Source organism: Somniosus microcephalus, chromosome 4 (assembly GCF_052327205.1).
Source record: "Somniosus microcephalus isolate GS21.2 chromosome 4, FLI_Smic_1.0, whole genome shotgun sequence".
NCBI lineage: Eukaryota > Metazoa > Chordata > Chondrichthyes > Squaliformes > Somniosidae > Somniosus > Somniosus microcephalus.
Genome location: NC_140990.1, coordinates 40020355 through 40026296, shown reverse-complemented (window position 1 = coordinate 40026296; position 5942 = coordinate 40020355). Strand labels below are relative to the sequence as shown.

At 47.7% G+C, this 5942-nt stretch overlaps 1 pseudogene; it reads left to right on the top strand.

Moving 5' to 3' along the window:
• Nucleotides 1-551: 551 nt before the first annotated feature.
• Nucleotides 552-1535, top strand: LOC147118693 (uncharacterized; annotated as a pseudogene).
• The last annotated feature ends 4407 nt before the right edge of the window (nucleotides 1536-5942 follow it).

Below are 5942 nucleotides of genomic sequence, written 5' to 3'. Positions count from 1 at the left end.
AATTGATGCGCTATCAATTACTCATAAAAGACTGAGAGTTAAGAGAGTAACTAAAGGCTTTTATTAACAAAAGAATGAAGGTCTGCCTCGAGTGGTCGACCGGTCCAGAATACAAAGGGGGCTGGGGAGCAGTCACCTTTATACTAGGACTTGTGGGAGGAGTCAGCCAAGGCATGTCCAGGCATGTACACAGTGGAATACAAACAGTGGTTTACCACACCGGGTTAATGGCCGCCATCTTGAGAGGCTCAGGGGGCAGCAGGGCGCATGCGCGGCCCCCTTGGCCAGGAACCAGGAGGAGAGAATCTTGTCAATTTCTATCCTGGACTCACAGTGATGGCTTTTGTAAACTCCTTTTACAGGCTGTGAGAAGGGCAGCATTTACACACTGCAAACTCAAACCAAACATCACATCAAGATCTGACAGAGTCACTCCATTCATCAGGACCCGAATATCTCCTCTGAATATGGAAGGAGAAATGTTTGTCTGTTCTGTCAGTGGGAAAAGATCTCAAACATCAGTGTGACTGGAAAAGCACCGAGACACACACACCCGAGTGAGAGTGTTCCAGTGCACTGACTGTGGAAAGAGCTTTAACCAGTTACACAGCCTGAGAAAACGTCGCACCATTCACAGCGGGGAGAAACCGTACACGTGTCGTGTGTGTGGACGAGGCTTCAACTGATCATTCAACCTGGAGAGACACAAGGACACCCGCACCATGGAGAAACCGTGGAAATGTGGGGACTGTGGGAAGCGATTCAATTACCCGTACCAGGTGGAAACTCATCGGCGCAGTCACACCGGGGAGAGGCTGTTCACCTGCTCCATATGTGGGAAGGGATTCACTCAGTCTTCCCACTTGCTGACACACCAGCGAGTTCACACTGGGGAGAGACTGTTCACCTGCCCCGTGTGTGGGAAGGGATTCACTCACTCATCCCCGCTCCAATCACACCAGCTCATTCACACTGGGGAGAGACCTTTTAAATGCTCTGACTGTGGGGACAGCTTTAAAAGTTCTGCAGAGCTGGTGAGACACCAGCGAGTTCACACTGGGGAGAGACCGTTCACCTGCTCTATGTGTGGGAAGGGATTCACTCAGTCATCTGACCTTTTGACACACCACCGAGTTCACACTGGGGAGAGGCCTTTCAATTGCTCAGTATGTGAGAAGGGTTTCACTGTGGTAGGCAACCTGCTAAGACATCAGCGAGTTCACACTGGGGAGAGGCCGTTCACTTGCTCAGTATATGAGAAGGGTTTCACTCAAGTAGGCAACCTGCTGATTCACCAGTGAGTTCACACTGGGGAGAGGTCATTCATCTGCTCCGTGTGTGGGAAGGGACTCATTCAGCACTCCAGCCTGCTGACACACCAGCGAGTTCACACTGGGGAGAGGCCGTTCACCTGCTCCATGTGTGGGAAGGGATTCACTCAGTCATCCAACCTGCTGGCACACCAACAAGTTCACAACTGACTGCAGGGGTTGGATTCTGCTGTTATTGCTGCTGTTAATCACATCCAGGACTGAACCATGTCCATTCTGACAGTTGTTTCTGCTGATGTCAGCAATTCCTGTAACTGGGCTGGAGTTTAATATTCTGGATATATGTCAAATAAATCAGCTTTGTTTTAAACACATTGTTGTAGATTTTTCTCTTTCCCACCTGAGTGTTTAGCATCACCTGACTGGAGCTCAGAAAGGACAATCTGGGGGAGGATCGTACGGCAGGAACAGAACTTCAGCCTGGACACAGTCCTTCAGGGCCACACTGAGAGGGGAAAACAGCACTTTGGTCTCTATCGTCTTCTCGGGTGAATTTCTCACGTGGTTAGAATAATTTTCTGCAACAATATGTCCTAGAACCAACAAGGGGGCAGTCCATGTTAGATTTAGGAATGTACCAGATTTAGTGAACAGCCTCACGGTGAGTGAACATTTATCTAACAGCGATCATAACATGATCGAGTTCCACATTATGTTTGAAAGGGAGAAACGTGAAACAGCTACTAAGATTCTAGTGTTAGTTCAGGGCAACTTCAACAGGATGAGACAGAGACTGTCCACAGTAAACTGGGGAAATCTGTTAATGGGTAAAACAACAGATGATCAGAGGGAGATGTTCAAAAAATAATTTACGGTGATACAGAACCAGCTTCTACCCCCGAGGGGCAAGAGCTCTACTTACCTAAAAACCCCAGCCATGGACGACTAAAGAGAGAAGGGACAACATCAAACTAAAAGAACAAGTACACAGAAATACAATAAATAGCACAAATCATGGTGATTGGGAGAAATACAAAGAACAACAAAGGGTGACAAAACAGACAGCAAGAGCTACAAAAAGGGAGTATGAAAAGAAACTTGTAAGGATTATCAAAATCAACACAATTTTTATTACAATTATCTAAGGAAAAGAGGGTGGTCAGGAGCAATGTGGGCCCCTTGAAAACTGATAATGGTGACATTGTAAATGATAATAAAAAGGCGGACATGTTGAATAATTATTTTGTGTCAGTACCTACAGAGTGGAAGAGGATAGCAGGCCGGACATCCCAAGGAAACTAATATTGAATCAGGGACGGGGACTCACCAAAATAACAGTAATGAAGAAAATAATGGCACTAAAGAGTAACAAATCCCCAGGACCAGATGGTTTCCAAGCCAGGGTTTTAAAGGAAGTAGGTGAGAACATTGCAGATGCCCAAACTATAATCTTCCAAAGTTCTCTCGATTTGGTAACCAATTCGTCAGATTTAAAAATTGCACATGTCACTCCGTTTTTTCAGATTGGTGAGAGAGGGAAACCAGGGAATTAGAGACCAGTTGTCGGGAAATTACTGGAGTCTGTAATTGAAGATAGGGTGACTGAACACCTTGAAAATTTTCAGTTGATCAAAGAGAGCCAGCATGGATTTGTAAAGGGTAGGTCATGCCTGCTGAACCTGATTGAATTTTTTGAAGAGGTGACTGAAGTAGACACCAAATCCAGGGATCACTTACACTGAGACACCAAATCCAGGGACCACTTACACTGAGACACCAAATCCAGGGACCACTTACACTGAGACACCAAATCCAGGGACCACTTACACAGAGACACCAAATCCAGGGACCACTTACACTGAGACACCAAATCCAGGGACCACTTGCACTGAGACACCAAATCCAGGGACCACTTACACTGAGACACCAAATCCAGGGACCACTTACACAGAGACACCAAATCCAGGGACCACTTACACTGAGACACCAAATCCAGGGACCACTTACACTGAGACACCAAATCCAGGGACCACTTACACTGAGACACCAAATCCAGGGACCACTTACACTGAGACACCAAATCCAGGGACCACTTACACTGAGACACCAAATCCAGGGACCACTTACACAGAGACACCAAATCCAGGGACCACTTACACTGAGACACCAAATCCAGGGACCACTTACACTGAGGCACCAAATCCAGGGACCACTTACACTGAGACACCAAATCCAGGGACCACTTACACTGAGGCACCAAATCCAGGGACCACTTACACTGAGACACCAAATCCAGGGACCACTTACACTGAGACACCAAATCCAGGGACCACTTACACTGAGACACCAAATCCAGGGACCACTTACACTGAGGCACCAAATCCAGGGACCACTTACACTGAGGCACCAAATCCAGGGACCACTTACACTGAGACACCAAATCCAGGTGATTATAAATGGGAATCAGAGAGCCTCAGTGTGGGGAATGGTCATGGTGGTGAAACCAGCTCTAGTGAGGGTGAAAGGCGGGTAATGGAGGAAGATATGACGGTGGAATCAGTTGGCGACTGGTGGGGCCTGGTGACAGGTTGTCAGAAGCCCTTTTCAGGCAGGCCGATAATTGGATGTAATCTGCACAATACCTGGATCCGCCTGTTCTTGTCCAAAATCACAAAGTCTAATGTCCGTGATGTCTTTTTCTGTGGGAAATGTTGAGATGTGAAAGAAGGGAGGAAATCAGGCTCGGGCCAGAAAGAAGGTTCCTTGAATGAACAATTCATGAGGCTGTTTTGTGACTCGTCTGCGTGAGGTTCAAAAACATCAAATGAAAAAGGACGCGTCCAGTGACAATGGCGTTGTCAATAGTGGATTCTAACCTTAATCACAATCCCCTAAGCCTAATATCCTATCGACTACCCCCAACCACTAACCCCAATCCTGACCAATAACCACTAACCACAACCACATCCATAAGACAAAGGTCCTCTACCAACCTGCCCCCGCAACACAGTACTGCCCCCGATAATCAAAATCCACGACAAGGCCTTGGACAACGTGGACCACTTTCCATACCTCGTGAGCCTACTGTCAACAAGGGCAGACATCGACGACGAAGTCCAATACCACCTTCAGTGTGCCAGTGCAGCCTTCGGTCACCTGAGGAAGAGAGTGTTTGAAGACCAGGACCTCAAACCTGGCACTAAGCTCATGGTCTACAGGGCAGCAGTGATGCCCGCCCCAGAGATATGGACCATGTACAGCAGGCACCTCAAAGCACTGGAGAGGTACCACCAACGCTGCCTCCACAAGATCCTGCAAATTCATTGGCAGGATAGGCACACCAACATCAGTGTTCTTGCTCAGGCCAACATCCCCAGCATCAAAGCTTTGACCACACTCAATCAGCTCCGATGGACGGGTCACATTGTCCGCATGCCCGATACGAGACTCCCAAAACAAGCGCTCTACTTGGAGCTCCGGCACGGCAAGAGAGCCCCAGGTGGGCGGAGGAAACGCTTCAAGGACACCCTCAAAGCCTCCTTGAAAAAGTGCAACACCCCCACCAACACCTGGGAATCCCTGGCCCAAGACCACACAAAGTGGAGGAGAAGCATCCGGGAAGGCGCCGAACACGAGTCTCTTCGCCGGGAGCAAGCGGAAGCCAAGCGCAGGCAGCGCAAGGAGCGCACGTCAACCCAAGCACCCCACCCACCCGCCCCTTCAACCACCATCTGCCCCACCTGTGAGAGAGACTGTAGGTCCCGCATTGGACTCATCAGTCATCTGAGAACTCGTTGTTAGTGGAAGCAAGTCATCCTCGGTTCCGAGGGACTGCCTAAGAAGATTTACAGTCGCTCCCTGACCAGTCTCCATTTCTCCTCCATTTACAGACGCTCCCTGACCTGTCTCCATTTCTCCTCCATTTACAGACGCTCCCTGACCAGTCACCATTTCTCCTCCATTTACAGACGCTCCCTGACTCACTTCCTGTCTGTCCCGGAATTTGGAGCTTTGTTCAGATTCGGGCCGGAGCGAAACGGGAACCCGCGGGTGGGGGCGGATAATGTTCACTGCTCTTATAATCGGGCCTGGGGCCGCTCGGGGCAAACGCCCGACCTGGAGGCTCTTGTTCGGGGCCTGAGGCCCACCCCGGGTGTGTGTGAAGCGGATAATGTTGAGTGTTTTAATAATGGGGCCTGGGGCCACACTCGGGGTGTGAGCAGCCCGCATCCCCCCGGGGTTTATTAATCTTTTATTTAAATCTGGTAGTACTTGTTACAATTCATCAATTACATGATAAATCCATTACATTCATTAACCACAATAAGGCTAAGCCTTAGAAGAAACAGCTTTAGGATTAACAGTACAAATACAATAATAAATCCTTCCAGACAATACCAATGTCAACAATACAGGTACACATAGCAAAAAACAATACATACCAGTCCTACTGGCAATCTAGTAACTCTTCATTTTTGCTTGGAATAACCTGTTGTCCTTTTTTCAAAATTTTAACATTCAAGTACAACAGTACTTATACAACTCAACAGTTACATAGTAAATCCATTACATTCATTAACCAATTATGGTCAACAATACAAATACAACAATAAATTTTACAGGTAAATCAATAATGTTTACAGTACAAACTGCAACTATTTAATAAACCAA